Source organism: Paramormyrops kingsleyae, chromosome 17 (assembly GCF_048594095.1).
Source record: "Paramormyrops kingsleyae isolate MSU_618 chromosome 17, PKINGS_0.4, whole genome shotgun sequence".
Taxonomy (NCBI): domain Eukaryota; kingdom Metazoa; phylum Chordata; class Actinopteri; order Osteoglossiformes; family Mormyridae; genus Paramormyrops; species Paramormyrops kingsleyae.
In genome coordinates, this window is record NC_132813.1 from 22,897,467 (window position 1) to 22,915,986 (window position 18,520).

The window sequence follows — 18,520 nt, forward strand, 5'->3', positions numbered from 1 at the left end:
GGACTGAGTACACACTGTGTACATATTGAGTATACACTGAGTACATACTGAGTATACAATGAGTACATACTGAGTATACACTGAGTACACACTGAGTACACACTGAGTACATGCAGGTCCCATGTATCATGTTGCATGAGCCAGTCAGTGAGGGCCCAGCTGAGGTCTCACCTGGCCACTGGTCCAGCTGAGCACCCCCCCCACCCCATTTGCCCAGTGGAGTGCGTCCTCTTCTCGACTCGCTCACTGCCCGCAGGGTGCTAATCCGAGGCTTACGGGCCGGGCGGTGCTCTGAGCTCCTACACGCACATGCGGTCTGTGTTCCATCTGAGGCAATTAACCTCCTGCACCCCAGGAGACACGAGACACGCTGCCTTTCTGGGCTCTGAGATTCTGCATGGCTGCCCCTGAGGCTTCTGGGAAGGAGCAGGGCTGGCTCACTGTGGCACGTTGTCAACGACAGGTGGGAGTGGAGGGGTCTCTCATGACATCCAGAACCTGCAATTAACCCCCCCTCCATGCTGGTGCACTTCAGTGTGTCCGCGCTACAGATACCGGGTGCGTGAAATGAGATTTGATCTCCGGCCCATCGCACAGACTATTGCATACTGCTCACTCCACGTAAAGCCAAGGGCCGGGGACCCCAGAGACTTGGCAGAACATTATGGAGCTGGTCAGTCATAAGCAAGGGGCCCTGGCATCCTGCGGGGACGTGGGGTGGAGTCCAATACCCTGTCCCTAGACATGCTTGCCGGCTCCTTCACTGATCGAGGTTTTAAAACGGATCCATGTTCGGAGGGTTACTCCTCGCTGGCACTGCCCACATTGGCATCTCCATAACAAGGGGCAGTCGGTGCCCACCACTAAAAGGCTTCTCACAGAAATTACCGTTTTCAGATGCATTTCCTGGGAAACACTTAATAGAATTAAGCGGAGAAAATCACAAACCCCAAAATCTAATTGTGAAAACAAGTGAAGCTGATTGCACTCCATCAGGGGGTGGGGGTTGGTGATGCGCAGGGTGATGGATTGAGCACACCTGGCAATGAAGAGGATATAGTTCCATCAGCGGAGATTCCCGTGCTCCTCTCTCTTCATCCTCGTTGGACAAGTTGTGGTCTTTTAGCAGAGGCAAGCAAAACCACCGGCTGGTTCCTGTCCACTTTGGCTGCTGTCGGTTGCTAATGACGCCCTTCCATAGTTACGGCCAATAGCTCCTGCCATTTTTAGGACGGGCCTTATATGGTTAAAAAGGGCAGTTCTCCGTCCCCCACCCTGTTGCCCTTTTTGATTTATTAAACGCGTCATGGATGTGCCAAAGTGATTTGAAGAAATAAAGCAATCAAAGGGAAAATGCAGGTGGTTTTTCCTAAAGGCTATTGGCAGAAATTAGATGTGGCTACAACAAGGAGGCATCCAGCCCCAGCAAGAGTATCTGGGGAGTATGTGGAACTGGCCCCCTGGAGGAGGGAGAGGGATGTGTTGGTGTCGTCGGTAGCTGGCCATATCCAGAGAGACTGGACCAAAATGAAGTCCCACCTTCAGACAGTTTAAAATTCCATGTCTGTTACTGTCAGTTCGCATGATATGTTTTTCTTCTAATCGGTGGATAAGACTTGAGACTGCAGTGTGTCCCGTTTCATTTACCTGGATTGTTTTCCAATTTCCTTCTTCTTGGCGGGGCTGGTGACACAGTGCACTGAATTATGGGTCAGCACACGGCGCCCGACCACAGGGGCGCCCAACTCAGGATCCCGGCACGTTTCCCCTCATCTTTAGCCCTGAAGCAGATGTCCATCCACGGGAGCTCAAATTGTTTTTCATCCACAGAAGAAATGGAATGATAATGGTCAAGGTTGGAAGAGTAAGTTTATTGGCGTCAGAGGTCAGGGGATTAAGCACCTGTCAGGGAGGGAATGGGGTGAGCGGGAGCCGTGCTAGGCGCTGATGGAAGCCTGGATGAGGCTCAGGCTCTGTGAGCACCACTGGGTCACATTGTGGCCTAGCTTTCACATTGCAGGACCCCTTTGTCGCGTTGAAGGGCTGCCCAATGTTCTGCCTATTTCAAATGACAAGCATGTCACCAGGAGATGCCAAAAATGTGGGCACATCTATGTGGAAGGCATATACAACACTCCCCTTCTGCAGCCCAGAGTTGTGACCAACAGGATCATGATGGTGCCCCTGGCTGTGGTTGGCAGACAGATGGGCCCAGCCTGGAGCTGCGTGGCCGCGTGCTGGGGGATAGTGAACGGATCGCCTTGCCCTCACTTACGTTTGCCACCATTAGTCCACTTTCAGTCTCAGAGACGGCCTTTCTGGCTTTTTTTTTTGCAAGTCAAGCAGGTGTCTTTCTCAAAATCTCTGTGGGGCTTCAATAACTGTAAACTCTGCAGCATTAGGACGAAACAGTCTTTGTGTTTTATTGCAGCCTTATAATGCTTTTATGGAAAAGGCTGTTTCTCCATAACACAGCGACTAGAGGAAGGCATGGTGTCTGTTATGGAACTAAGATTGTTGCCTGTTTTCTTTTCTTTCATGCATGTGATTGGCTACAACCCCCCCTCCCCTGCCACTACCCAACACCCTGCCTCCGTTGTTGGCTCAGGTGAGTGAAATGTCCGCTTTTCTAAGCTTTTGCCTGTATAAAAATACCGAATAACAACCAAAGCCATATATAGTCACACAAATTTAAAACAATAAATCGCCCAAAATAACCAAAGTCCAATGGAAGAGAATCTATTATGTTGCATTTTATATTTTTGCAAATGTGAAATAGAGAGGGTGGGTTGGGGGAGAGAGAGAGTAAAACATAGGGAGGAAGGCTGCCTTTCAGCAGAGTTCACTACTAATGCCTGAAACATGATTTCCTACACGTGTTCCCTGGACCCAGAGAGACACAGAGGTGTCCACAGAGACCTGGGTCCCTCCACTATTAATATTTGCACTCAGGGCCATGACTGTGTGCTCAAGGCCTGCTGGGAGTGGCAGTGTGCGTGATGGGGGAGTGAGAGAGGGAGCAGAATGAGGGAGTGATATGAGAGAGTAGGAAGCAGGATGAGGGAGTGATACGAGAGAGTAGGAAGCAGGATGAGGGAACGTGGAGTGGGATAAAGGAGCAGGATGAGGCAGCGGGGTGAGGGAGCCTGGAAGCTGACTGGAGCCTCTTTTTGACAGCCCCCAGCCGGCAGTGGAGCGTTGCTGTCTCAGGCCGGGCCTGAGGTGCATATCCTCCATATCAGATTTCGTTCCTGTCGTCAAGACAGAACAAGGCTTGTTAAGCGGCTGCCTCTCTGCTTGTTTCACTGCAGTCCAAGTGCTACATTAGTACAACAGATCTATTCACGTTCATTGGTATGGGGGGGGGGCACGTCTCGGAAAGGAGAGTCAGTTTGCTCATTCTCAGTTGCTCAGCCTGTCTCTCATACGTGACTAGGGGTACATATCAGTCTTTTTTGTACATTGTGCTTCAATAAACGTCAGCAAACACCAATGCCTTTTGGTGACGACAAACCCAGAAAATGGAAAACCCATCACCTATAAATCTGTTAATTTATACACCCTCCCCATATCCCCAAGACAAGTACATCGGCCTGATCGGATTGGTTCCCACATGGTATCACATGATGTTTTGCACAGTATATGCCATCCTCCAGCGAAGTTAAAAGCAGATTTTCTCTCGTCGTCTGTGCATTTTTTATGTAATGCCTACAATGCAGCAACACCATCTCTCCTGTGGACCCTCAACAGGAGCCGCTTCAGAGTCACCTGATAGCCCTGGGAAAAGGCCGTTAAACTATCAATACAATGTGATTTCTAGGCAGGTAAATGGCCAACCACAGTGCTAAGCACAGGGACACATTTTCCTAACTTGACTGCTTGGATTTTTTTTCATTGACAGTTGGATGAATGACACAGGCCTATAACTTCCAGCCTGATTGTCATTGGTCGATTTTGTCCAGTGTTTTCCCTTGCCCAATCAAGCTGCCTGGATCCATCACAGTGGCCTGTGTGTAATTTGCGTGGAGAGTTAATGGAGAGTTAATCCAGTGACTGTGTCTGGTATGTATGTAGCATGGCGCTTGGTGAACAGTGGCTTATTGGTGCTTAATTGTGAATTGAGGCCCTTCTGAGCCCTACTGAAATTTACCATGGAGAAATAAAATGAGTCTAACATCAGTGTACCGGAAAGGCAGGTCACGCGAGCTTGGCAGGCCTGGGTGTCCTGACTGGCAGGGCTGAGTCCCTGACACAGCAAGCCAAAGCACGCAGCGGTCCTCCTCTCCCGGAGTGAGAGCGGTAGGCCAGCTTCTGAGGACGCGTCCTTTGAAACAGACTCGTTTAGATGCTTTGGAGATCGTCTGCAGGGGTCAGATGCTCAGTGGGTGGGAGGGTGAGGGGGGAGATGGGGTCCTGCCACGCTGCACGCTCCAAGAACGTCCTCTCTGCAGATTAAAGCCCTGCTCACCCTAGCAGCCAGCAGCTCGTTACGTGCAATGGTGCTTCAGGGGCTTAACTAGGTGGGGGGGGGGGTCCCAAGACTGAAATATCGCCTTTGGTTGCCATGGCGTTTGATTTTTTTAACCCCGTGGAGCGAAGAAGATCTGAGAGTGTTGGGGAGCAGAGAAGGGGATCCTGATGGATCCGGTATAATTTGCTCGCCTGGCCGGAGGCGAATCGATGCTCCATCACAGCGGGCTGCCGCCTCACCGGCCGTCGGGTACGGAAGGGAGCGGCTGATCGGCGTCAGCCCCCCAGCAGCCCCCGGCACGCAGAGGCACAAGCCGGAACGCACCAGACAGAACAGAGCAGACTCTGCATTTCTGAGTGGGCAAGTCGGCTGCGTGTCATTTATTCCATATCCACTGACATGACATATTCACCATTTTTGGCATTGTTCTAGAAGCGAGTGCCGATAAGGGAATTCCCCCCCACTCTTTAGCAAAGTTCCGGAGTCATTTAATCAGGGAATGGTTCCCGGTCCCTGGGAGCCTAACATTTGACGGTAATGATTGCCGAACTTCGCTCTGAAATGCGACACCTGACCCTAGCTTGCTTGCTGTGGGTTACGAGCGCATCGCATGTGCTTCCTGTTCTCACATTCTGTCATTCTCAGCATCCTTTTTTGGCCAAATCCTGAGCACAGAGTTCGGTTTCGCCCTCAGGACAGACTGGCTGTGAGCTGGGTTGACAGGCGCACATGAGTCTTCACCAACATGATTGCAGCGATATGATCGCACATTCAGAGACCACATAACGAGCCAGCTTGGGGTAATAAATCATTAGTTCAGCAACCTTCGCACTTAATTTATCTGGCTGAAGTCTCCAGTTATTCTCGCCGATCAGTGCATGTTTTTTTTTCTTTTTTCCTGATTAGCTTGGGAGCACTGAACGAAGGAAAATGGTTTCTCCTTCTTGGCTCTGCTGCAGTTAGTGCCACTGCTGCCACTTCCTTAACGAGCGCATGAGGGCCAGTCACGAGCATTGTGTTGTAGGGCATTATTATCAGTCATTAGCATCTGCAAGGCTAATGAGCAGAGCCCAGCACCACCGGGGCTGCACTGCAATTAATTACAACACTTGGGCAGTAATGTGTCCTAAGGAGAGGGCACTCCTGTGTTTATGTTGTCTCTCCCCTGTTGAAACGACGCTGGGAGCTTGGTGTTGGGGTGTGTTTATTTTTAAGCAGCTCCTAGAAGGAGTTCAAGCCTTATAACACACTTTTGAAAGAGTGCACTGTGTGTCTTGGCAGACGGGGCCAGTGCTGAAGACTTGCCAAGAATGTGTTGTTTTAGCGCACAGTGGTCACTGGGTTACTGTAGCGGCAGCAGATCAGGCGCAGTCATGCTGTTGCGGGAAACGAGAGATGGTGGGATGTTTGGCGGGGGCAGCTGTGAATCGTCACTCCATGGTGGGAGCAGCTAGACATGCTCAGAGGGGACCGTGACCTTGGCAGAGCATCCCAGTGCTGTCACACAAAAAGTGACTTTGCCGTTTTTCATCACTACTTCTGATTTTTTTTGTCCAGCTCAGAATTGCCGCTCATTTTGTCCTTTCTCACATCCTCGGGGGGACAGTAGTCTATCCCACAATGCTACAGCTCTATGCTGAACGCAGCTTTCCTTGAGGAACACTGTCCAGAACTGAAGCTATTAGTGTAATTTTTTTAATAAAAATGAGGCAAAAATCAGTTTCAGTTTCTGTCCATGCGCTGCAGTAAACACCCAGGGGCTCCGTTTAAGTCGCTAGTCAGCAGTCTGCTGGTAGCAGATGGCCTTTGCTGGGATTAGGGTGTGGTGGGATGGGACCTTTCTCCAGTACCGGTGACATGAAAGTGGTGACACACCCTGACACCCATCTAAAAGCCTCCTGGTCACAGTTTCAGCCTTTGTTGTGCCTGATCCATTTGGCATTTTCCGTTCACTTGCTTCCCCTCTTTTCTGGTTTCACTGTGCTCTGATCACTGTATCCATCACTCTGTGCAAGTCTTCTCTGAATCCTGTGAATGGGCACATTGCTTAAACTTTAACTATGTCATACGCTGTAGGTATTTATGCCCTGAATAGGTGTTATGTAGAGCAGGGGATAGACTAAATACAGAGAAGAAAACATAGCTGTATAGCGGCAGTAGAAAAATCATCCATCCATCCATCCATCCTCAGCCACTTATCCTGGCCAGGGTGATAGTGAGCCTGGAGTCTATTCCAGGCAGCACAGGGCGTAAGGCTAGAGACACCTTGGGTAGGATGACAGACCATCACAGGACACATGCTCACTGGTTTGCACCCAAAGAAATTTGATGAATGAATCAGTGAATGAACCATCAAGCAAATAAATAAAATGAATTTATAATACAGTGCAGGTAGTGCATATACATGAGGTATAAACCTGCCTTGTGAAACTGGGAGGTGAATAATTTAGACATTGACATTGAAAATGAAAATGTAGAACTGCTGTAACACACAGAAATACACACAAATTTACACAGAAACGTACACACACACACAAAATGGTTAGTCAGCTCCATCTTACTGTAGAACACTACATGAGCAGTGTGATGAATCCACACACACGTGATACAGAGACACACAACATACACAAGGATACAGAGACACGCTACACATACAGATATAGAGGCACACCACACACACGTGGATACAGAGGTACACTGCATGCGCATGGATACAGAGGCATGCTGCACGCACATGGATACAGAGGCACGCTGCATGCACATGGATACAGAGGCACGCCGCACACACATGGATACAGAGACACACTGCACACACATGGATACAGAGACACACTGCACATGCATGGATACAGAGGCAAGCTGCACACACATAGATACAGAGACACACTGCACACACATGGATGCAGAGGCATGCTGCACACACATGGATACAGAGACACACTGCACGCACATGGATGCAGAGCCATGCTGCATGCATATGGGAGCTGAATTAGCTGGAATGGGAGGCTGTTGTGCTGGGCGATATAACGATATGATATCGCCCAGCCCTAGGAGGCAGTGTGATCTGTGAAATTAATGTTGGAAGGAGGTTCCTCACTCCCTGATATTTAGCGTTGTCACCTGGGGCAGTGGTAGGGGGTGCCAGGAAATGGGAGACTGGGGGGCCCAAAATGAGCCCATCTAACCTCCACCATCATTCATCCTGATGAGCACTGAAAGGGTAGTGAGGAGAAAAAAGAGGCGATGATCAGAGCGACGGCGTAGGGGTTGGGGGGGGCTAGGTCTGGACTTTCTTCTGTGATGGATAGAGCATGTTTAAAGGGAAACAGGCCCTTCTGCTCCAAAGGGAGAAGAAGGAGAAGAGTGACCAAAGCTATCCATCGTGAAGGAGAGGGATTTAATCGGATAGTGATGGAGAGGGAGGGAGGAAGGGAGGAGGGAGAGATGGCAGTGTCATGGGCTACAGGGAGCAGTGGAATTAAGATGGGGGGCAGATAAAGACTTTCAGTAGAATGCAAAAATAACTCCCCCCCCCCCCCAAAAAAAATAAAAAATGGAGGACAAGAGAAGATGTTTCTTTGTCTAGTGTGAATCCGTAGTGACTTCAGAGGGGCAGTTTGCTGGCCGTCCCTCTGCTGGTGTTGGGTGGTGGCTATTAGGGGGGATTATGAGCTGTATTGTGGGGGCTGGGGGGTCGGGGTAAAGGTGAATGGCTGCTCCTTTGTGTCTGCGATGCTCCTTATCACCCCCACATGCCATGCGACATAACCCCCCCCATTCTTCTGCCTTTCACATTTTGTTTATTTGTTTGTTTCAGTTTGGCACGTTGTCGTCCCCTCTTCCCTTCTTCCCCTCTTCCCCTCTTCCCCTCTTCCCTTCTTCCTCTCAGAGCCGCCCACCCCTGTCTCAGACCCGCCGTCTGTCTGGCTTTCTCCCCATTCAGCCTTCCCTGTTTGATCTTGGTGTTCAGGCTCAGAGCCGTCATGAAGCGTCCACTTTCGGGCTGAACTCCCGGAACAGATTCGCCGATCGCTCGGAGGACTCAGCTCCACCCCTGGAGTGGCTGAGTCAGTGAGTCACGAAGGGCCCAGTGACGTACCCTTATGGTATAAACCGCATGCTATCGGGCCCTGTCCTTATCCCCTCCTCTGTGCCAAGGCTGTTTGCTCAACACTGCAGCGCGGCCTCCTGTCTGAGGCTTGGCAGAGCTCTCTGATTAAATATTCATTCAGGCTCCCCTGATCGATTAGTCAACAGCTGTCAGGATGGGCGGGAGGGGGGATCTTGTGGGTCTTCCACCGATTCAGTGTGAGAGTAGCGGTCAGCCAACCCCGACCATCAGGGCCCCCCAATACTGTGTGGGGTCGGGGGACAGAGGTGCTGGGCCCTCTGAATCTGCCCACTGTGATCTGCGGTCAGGCGCCTTGGACCCTTGAGGAAGCTCCTAATCTGACACCTCAATCAGCTGCATGAATGGATGGTATGTTGACTGGCTGGATACTGCTGGCTGAGCAGTAAAGCAGTGCTAATAATAATAAAGATTCTGTCCATTTATTACAATAATAATAATAATGATGATGATGATGAGAAGCAGTGATGGAGATGGCTGGGTGTTACATTGCAGTTGTTTCATTTGCTTCAGTTGTCTCTTTGCTGCACTTCTCTGCAATAAGGACCCCCTCGTCCCCAAAGCAGCAGTTTATTTTGCTGGTAGCACTCGATATGTAGAGATGTATGGCTGCAGGGGGATGCAGATCCCCAGGGAGGGGAGGTGTTTGGCAGCAGAGAGACACCGAGCACCTCTGAGGCGCAGCACTGGGAGGGGCAAGGGCCCGGCAAGGGCCCAGGGCCTGGCGTGTTTGGGGGGCGAGGCCTCTCTGTGCCTGCACACACGTCCTGGTGACATTACAGCTTGTCCCCCCTGCCCCTGCACCCATCAGAGGTCAGCCGGTGCATCTCCGCGTTACGCTTAAGTGTTTAAAAGCCCCTTCAGCTCCCACTGTTTGTTCATTTGCTTTGGTTATTTATCGCCTGAGATTTATAGCACTGTCCATTTATAGTGTATCATATAATGTGGGCCTGAAGCTGGCCAGGTAATGGATGGCAATAAAGCCCCCCCCCCGTGCCTTCTCTACCGTGATGGTCCAGGCAAACATGGCCCCTTGTGTTTGGCTTGGCTGGATGAGGAGTCCAGCAAACGGCGCCCTGCAGATCCGTTCACAGCTCCCCGGCGACTCTCTGCCTTTTATTCGCCTTCATTTATTTTTAATCTATTTAGTTCTGTCGTGTAATTTTTTTTTTTGCAAGCCCCCTCCTGTCATCATGGATTCCGCTGCCCCATCGGAGACCCCCCCCCCTGTAAACACTGTGTTGATTCACGGCCTGTAATTTAGCGGTCAGTGGACAGCCTCTCCCCTGCTCCTGGTCATTAATACGTCCTCCTCTGACAGAGCACGGCCGCTCCTCTATGCTCCATCGACCCTAGCTCCTCGTTGCATACAGATTCAGCCGCCTGCTTGCATCATCTTCCTTTGGGGGGTCTGGGGTGTGCAGGGGAGGTGGTGATAGCGGTTGGGGGGGGGGGAGGGGGGGTACTTTGATAAGGCAGTCATGCTGCTGACAGAGCTGGCTAGCGGTCAGGCTCATTGATCATTGATCTGTGTAGCGCCTCCTGGCTGCACTTGCTGGTATAGACATTGTTGGGATTTTTAATGCTTGTACACCATCCTCCCTTACATGATCAATACGACCACTGGCCATCGTCATGGTGCCCTCGTCTGTACACCATGGGCCGCTCACATGACCCTTCTTGTTCTTTAATATAGACTCTCTCACAGAAACGCCACTGTGTTGACAGGCTCCCCCTTCAGTACGATCTCACTTCAGGCTCTTCCCCGCACACCCCAGCCTGCCCACATTATGGCCTTTATGCCTTTCGCCGCTTTTCTAAGAATATGTGTAGTTCCGTTACCTGCCCCCCCGCCCCCCCCCTTATCAGCGGTGGTCGGCGGGGTCATGGCTGTGGGCTGTACCTCATAGTCAACATCACAAAGGCCCCTGATCTGTCACCAAGCCAGAACCCCCCCCCCCCCATTCCACATAATTACGGTTACACCGTAAGAGGTCATGTGCTTCTGCTTGCAGTGGGCAGGGCCAATTTGGCAGCCCGCCATGGGATGTGGGACAGCAGGCAGCCTTATTTCGGATGATCACCTAAGGATGGGCATCTCCCAAGCTTTATTAATTCATAAGAGATCCAGGGGCCCAGATACAGGGCTACAGGGCAGTGCTGCTGTCATTCATGCTGAAACCCCAGATCAACACCAGATCTCAGCATCCTAAAATCCTGGGTTCTTTCTCTTCACTACTTTGCTTACATGCTGAGAACCATAATGTGACAGACATACCATAACATGACAAAATATCATGAATATAATATTACACCCTTGCTTTGAACAAACGGAGCCCATGTTTATATGAATGACAGTATCGGGTTTCTGTGGTCTGTATTTACACATTCACCCCCCCACCCCCCGCCCTCAGCATTTATATATATTGGGGTCAGATGCCCCTTGGGGACCTCGGCTGTGGGGTCATAAGTTCATGGGAGGGGGCATCTTTATTCCGGTGTTCATCCAGTTCTAAGGCCTGATTAATTTCTAACGATTAGTCATTAATTAAGAGCTGGCTTTGGGCAGTCCTGATATTAACATGTTCTCCGCTTCTCCACACGGACCGCCCCCACAACACCTGCCCTCGGGTCGGCACGCCACTGCGACACATCAATAACGCTCGCATGCTGTACGTGTCAACGATTCATGTGCCAGCCTGTAAAGAACCTGTGCGTGCACCTGTCTGTGTGTGTGTGTATGTGCACATGGTCCATGCACCTGTCTGTGTGTGTGTGTATGTGCACATGGTCCATGCACCTGTCTGTGTGTGTGTGTATGTGCACATGGTCCATGCACCTGTCTGTGTGTGTGTGTATGTGCACATGGTCCATGCACCTGTCTGTGTGTGTGTGTATGTGCACATGGTCCATGCACCTGTCTGTGTGTGTGTGTATGTGCACATGGTCCATGCACCTGTCTGTGTGTGTGTGTATGTGCACATGGTCCATGCACCTGTCTGTGTGTGTGTGTATGTGCACATGGTCCATGCACCTGTCTGTGTGTGTGTGTATGTGCACATGGTCCATGCACCTGTCTGTGTGTGTGTGTATGTGCACATGGTCCATGCACCTGTCTGTGTGTGTGTGTATGTGCACATGGTCCATCCACCTGTCTGTGTGTGTGTGTATGTGCACATGGTCCATGCACCTGTCTGTGTGTGTGTGTATGTGCACATGGTCCATGCACCTGTCTGTGTGTGTGTGTATGTGCACATGGTCCATCCACCTGTCTGTGTGTGTGTGTATGTGCACATGGTCCATGCACCTGTCTGTGTGTGTGTGTATGTGCACATGGTCCATGCACCTGTCTGTGTGTGTGTGTATGTGCACATGGTCCATGCACCTGTCTGTGTGTGTGTGTATGTGCACATGGTCCATGCACCTGTCTGTGTGTGTGTGTATGTGCACATGGTCCATCCACCTGTCTGTGTGTGTGTGTATGTGCACATGGTCCATCCACCTGTCTGTGTGTGTGTGTATGTGCACATGGTCCATGCACATGTGTGTGTTTGTGTTAGTCATGGAGTAGACACCCCATGCTCCCTTTCAGACTGCCCTGAGGTCCAGAACATTCCAGGTCCTCTCACCTTCACCCAGCCCCACTAACATGCAGCTGCTGATCACCATCTATAATGGTGACACGGCTTTCCTTTGTAGACTCGTGTTGGTGCAGAATCGGGCCCAGCTTTGGACCTGGCCCATTAGCTCACTGTCTCGGAGACTCGGAGAGCCAGGACCAGTGTGGGGGTGGAGTGTGACGCTCACACCCCCTCCCCCACCCACCCGCTCCAGCACGTTCTCACGGCCCTGTCACAACTCTGCTTTCATCACTAAATCACTTGCAGCCCCCACCATAACCAGGTGGCTAATATGGGAGGGGGGTCGCTGATTTAAAGATCTGCTTTGGAATGTAATCAGTTTGAGCTGCACGGGCAAAAGCAGTTGCTCCGTGGTAAAGGTGCTATTAGCACCTCTTCTACGAAATTGGCCTAATTAGAGCAGAGCTCGTTATTGAGTTATCTTACCGCTGAGCCTCACATCTTTCCTGCCTCGAAACAAGCTCAAGAGATGGCATTCATCGTGTCGGGCTGTGTATCGGCGACTGGCGCACTCTGTGTCGTTGTGTGTGCGTGTTAATGTGTGTGTCGGTTTTTGTGCATGATATTGTGTGCATGTCGGTGTGTGCATACAGATGCGTGTGCATTAATGTGTGCGTACTGGTGTGTGTGTGTGACAGTGTGCATATCTGTCCAGTGGCCTGTATGAGTGCGGCTGCTTAAGTGTGTGAGGTTTGTGTGCGTCGGTGTGTGCATACTGGTGTGTGCATGTCAATGTGTGTGCGTCAGTGTGCGCGCGTTGGTGTGTGTGTGTCAGTGGTGTGTGTGCCCCCCTAAATTCTGCCTTTCGTTATTGTTATTCAACCCTGAATAGTGGGGAGAGACAGGCAGAACAGAACTGCTGGGTGAAGGGGAGGGGGGAGACAGCAAAGAGTGGCCTGAATTTTAAAGAGCCCCCCCCAAAACCACCACCCAAACTGCTGCAGTGTCACTCTGGTCATGTTTATCTGTGCCGTCGTAGTTGTGGTGCAGACTGCTCCCTCACCAGCCAATGAAAAGAAGCGTCTGTCAGGGGTTTCTCCTGCCTTTACTGTCCCCACCTGGCCTTGCTGTGACTGGGAATCGCGCCGAGGACATTGCCGGTGTGAGTAACGGCTCATCAACTCGGCGCTCCAAAGCAGATTTGATATTTAGTGCCCCACTCTATTGGCTTACTGCTTATACACCCACTGTTATTGTGGCTGGCGAGAGTCATGGTAATGGCAGGCCATGTGAGTCATAGTGATGGCAGGTGGCGATGGTAACCCCACAATGGGATGGTTACGGCAGGCTGTGAGAGTCATGGAAATGGCAGGCAGGGTCGATAACGGCAGGCTGTGAAAGTCACGATAGTGCCAGTTAAGGTTGGAAAAGGCAGGCCATGACAGTCACAGTAATGGCAGGCAGGGTTGGTAACGGCAGGCTGTGAGAGTCGTGGAGTAGTTGGGGTGGTAACAGCAGGCCGTATGAGTCACGGTAATACCAGGTAAGGGTAGGCCATGAGAGTCACTGTAATACCAGGCAAGGTCGGTAACGGCAGGCCATAAGAGTCATGTTAATGGCAGGCAGGGTCAGTAACAACAGGCTATGAGAGTCACAGAGCAGTGGAGGCGTTAAGGGCCATAAGAGTCATAGAAACAATGGGAGCTATAAGAGCAGACCATAAATATCACTGTTGCCTGGCGAAGATGGTAACAGCACACAGTGAGAGTCATGGTAACAGCACGTAGGAGCAGTAACAGCAGGCCATGAGAGTCACGGTAACACCAGGCCTGGCCAGTAAAGGCAAGGCGTGAGAGTCACGGTAACACCAGGCCTGGACAGTAAAGGCAAGGCATGAGAGTCACGGTAACACCAGGCCTGGACAGTAAAGGTAGGTCTTGAGAGTCACAGTAACACCTGGCCTGGACAGTAAAGGCAGGCTGTGAGAGTCACGGTAACACCAGGCCTGGACAGTAAAGGCAGGCTGTGAGAGTCACGGTAACACCAGGCTTGGGCAGTAAAGGTAGGCTGTGAGAGTCACAGTAACACCAGACCTGGACAGTAAAGGTAGGCTGTGAGAGTCACAGTAACACCAGACCTGGACAGTAAAGGCAGTGTGTGAGAGTCACAGTAACACCAGGCCTGGACAGTAAAGGCAGTGTGTGAGAGTCACAGTAACACCAGGCCTGGACAGTAAAGGCAGTGTGTGAGAGTCACAGTAACACCAGGCCTGGGTAGTAAAGGCAGTGTGTGAGAGTCACAGTAACACCAGGCCTGGGTAGTAAAGGCAGGGTGTGAGAGTCACACTAATGGCAGGCAGTGAGAGTCAAGGTAACACCAGACCTGGACAGTAACGGCAGGCTGCGAAAGCCAAGGTAACATCAGGTGGGGTCGGTAACGGCAGGCCACATCTTGGCCGTCCATCTTCTGAGGGATGGTATGAGAATGGGAGCGAGGAAGAGTGGGGGGGTGGGTGGCGACGGCGCCCCATTCACTGATGGAATGACGTATTGATCCCGTCTGACAGGGAGGCGCCAGCCGGTCGATCCTGACGTGTGAGACAGGCCTGTTAGGAGATCCTCCCGGGATGCGGGGGTCACCGGGACATCGGACCTGGCAAGCAGAATGAATTTGTCACCAAGGAGGGTGGGGGAATGGAGCGGAGGAGAGGATCCTGTAGAGGAAACAGGAACTAAGTATAAAGAGTTGCAAATTAGGGAAATGCCATTCTGCAATAGAAGGGAGCTGATTATACACTGATCAGGCGATTGGCAGCCGGGAAGGTCTCCTTTAATCAGGTTATGCTGCACATCCTGACAGATCAGCGTGCTCAAGAGTGTGTGGCTCTCTCTCACCACCATGATAGAGAGGTGATTGGGGGGGGGGGGGCATGTGCACCTCCAGGCTCTCTGCTGATATTACATAGACAAGCTGAGCCTGAATGTGGCAGGTGGGAGCGGCCCCTGTGACATGGAGGGGCGAGTGCAGTTGTCACCCGTTTTAGGGGTCTGGCTGATTGTCATCACCCATCTTGGTCAATGGGACTTAAAGTGCATTCAAGCAGCAACGTCCCTATGTGTAGAACTGGAGATCTGTGTGTGTATAGCCTGTAGGCATCGAGGAAGCTATTTGATCCCCTCAATGTAGTAAATACATACCCACCGATACACACAGACACATACTGATACAGAGACACACACTGATGCAGAGACACATAGATACAGACACACACTGATACACACAGAGACACACTGATACACCAGAGACACACTGATACACCAGAGACACACTGATACACACAGAGACACACTGATACACACAGACACACACTGATACACACAGACACACACTGATACACACAGACACACACTGATACACACAGACACACACTGATACACACACAGACATGCAGCAGCTGCGCAGCTGCGCCGGTGCAGTCCTGCATGCTATGTAATTGCCCGCATTAACAGCGGCATTGTCAGCCGCACGCTGATTATGGAAATTCGCAGCGCTTGAGCGCTGAAAGGCGCTTTTAAGTCTGCTCGATCGACATCAGGCGGCCCGCCTGCCTCCTGATGCTGGGGCTGAAATTGTCCCTGAAAACAGAGAACTGGGGTGTGGTGATGGTGTTATTCATGAAGATGACAACTGAGGGGGGTGCAGATGTTAGTCAGGGGAGACCACTAAGGCCCCTCATGCACACATACACACTGTGCCCACCCCTTATGCCCAGCACAGGATAATATTGATGTAAAACATGGAACAATTACCTGCCTTGATCCGCCCTCCCGCTGAGCCGGCTGACTGCGTTTGGTGGTGGGGCATCGCTGGGGTCGCAGGTCCCCCTCCCTCGCAGTTCCTTCAGATGTCAGCGCTATCCCCCCCCCACCCCGTCGGGGCCTTCTTTAAAACATCCCTCCATGAATTATTCAGCGGGCGTTCAGGGCCAGTCCGACCAGCACCGTTGGGGTCACTGGTTCCCAAAGCCGCCGCTGAATGGAGACGCCGCTTTTGCAGTGTGTTTCCCGAAATGGGGCCCGAATAACGATGCGGAGCTTTTAAGATTGATTAAATACGCTTCATTGCTTCATTAATGTAATGGAAGGCACATATCAGAGTGGCCGAGTTTTCAGCATTATTATATTCTTTGTGTGTGCTGCTGCTATGTGCTGGGGGGGCAGGGGGCCACATGCTGGAATGCACCCAGGACGCTGTAGGTAAAACGGTCACGCATGAGCTGAGGCAATCTCCAAATTTAAAGACTGTCTCCGCAAGATTGATTCCTCGTCACTCTTTACTCTTCCGTTTCAGCCAAATGCATTTTCCCAAAAAGAATTTAACTCATTCCCACCCTCTTCGACGAGATCCGGCACCGACCTCAGACGTGATCCACTCTATCCCTCGTGCTGCCTCTAGATCCAGAAGAGTCCCGGATCTGAGTCCGGATTTTGTGCTCGTATGCATTTTTTTCGAATGAGTAGTTCAGTGTATCTCCACCTTAAACACACACACACCAGGATGGTTAAATTACGCAAAAAGTTTAAATTGCTTGTTTTTTCTTATCTGGCAGAGTAGCAAGTTTCGGTTGAATGGGGCAGGCTGGGGATTTCACCATCTTTCATCATACAGGGGGGAGCAGTGCCTTGTTAGCGGGCTTCCAGGTCCCTGATGGACACGTCGGTGTCTGAAGGCAGCAGGAAAATGACACTGAAACGCTGCCAGCCAGCCCTGTCTCTTCCAGGGTTTTTCGTCTGCAGACAGAAAATGAGGCACCCACTGAGGTGCGCTTAAAGGTACAGAAGAATGCTGTTAATCCAGGCATTTATCGCCAAGCTGGCCTGCTCTCATGGAGATGAGGCTGTGGGCTTCCTGTCCCATGCCGGCATAGCTCTGGATGGACTACACACAAGCGATCGCTCACGTTGAGTGTCAGCGATCCAGCCTCTAATCCCACTGAAGTCTCCCATGTACATGTTCCTCTCAATTGGGACCTCCTGCTGCCCAGCAGGGGGCAGTGCAGTACACTTTCTATAGCATCCATTCACCTGACTTCCATCACTGCCTTTCTATCGTGGGCCTGGAGTCTGTCCCAGGAAACACAGGGCACACAGGCAGGGACACCCTGGGCAGGTTTCCTGTAGCAGACAGTAGATATATAGAATGTTGGTCCTAATGTCAATCTGAGTTGGCATAAGGCTTTGGGAAGAAGCCACACATTTTCCTCTAAGGGCTACATGGACTTGGGCAGCCTATGGACACCATGACTGTAATATTACACCTATTGCATATTACAAGACAATGCTATGATATTTAAATGGATGCTCTGCAGAACAGTTATGTCTAAAGCTACTTCTAATTTTGCCCTTTTATGCAACTGGGTGTTTCACTGGATCAATCCAAGTTGAGTTCTTTTCTTAACACCCCCCAACAGCAGTCATATTCGAAAGTGACGTTTTCTAGCCGCTGCTAAAGAAAGGGTGCCATAGAGATCCCCTATAATAGCTCCCCTATGACCCCATCCTGGACATGGAATGACCAATTTGAAATGCCATTACATCACAGTGACCTTTCCCTGACCTGGAAGTAATCAGACAATCAAAGATAGTTGCTGCTCTTCGGTCCCACTGTCCACGTAGTACTGTCTCCCTTTTTGGTGTTTATCCTGTGTTAGGGAGCAACTGTAGCAGAAAAATACAGGCCACGGTTGAGAAATCCTCTTTGAAAATATGTTGATTTTGTACAGGCTGCTTGATTTTTTTAATTTTTATTTTTGGAGGGGGCCATTATCTCATATCATTTGAGAGAACTGGCCCTCACCGCTGAAAATGTGATGTTCCTGTATGTCCCCCGTTCTCCCACAGGACTCCCTGTCCTGCCTTTGACTTGACTGAAGACTGCAGTTATCACAGTAATTAATGGGAAAGAGATGTGAAAATCCCTGACGATTCAAAGTAATAAAGAGCAGGAGTCTCATTACTGGCCAATGGGATTAGAGTCTATACTGAGCCTGAGAGCCCCTTAGCAGGAAGGGCCTCTCTTAGGAGGGCGGGGGGGGGGGGGCTCACGGCAGGGCAAACGTCTCCCTTCCTCTACCTGCTTCCCTGTCTCTTGGATCCTTCCCTTTTCTCCAAGGCGCCGGCAGAAGCGCCGTGGATGATCTGCTAATTGTGAGTGGGCTTGGTATTGATCCACACTTTCTCTCCGCTTGATGTTAATGGTGTTGTGCGGCAGGTCACTGGAGGCTGCTCTTCTCTGTTTAATTGCGCCTGAGGAATGCGTGCTGGGAAACCAGGCCGGGGC

At 51.0% G+C, this 18,520-nt stretch overlaps 1 protein-coding gene across 1 annotated transcript in view; it reads left to right on the forward strand.

Annotated features, from left to right (window-relative positions):
- robo2 (roundabout, axon guidance receptor, homolog 2 (Drosophila)) overlaps window positions 1-18,520 on the forward strand; it is a 343,506-nt gene that overhangs the window by 242,646 nt on the left and 82,340 nt on the right. The window lies entirely within an intron of this gene.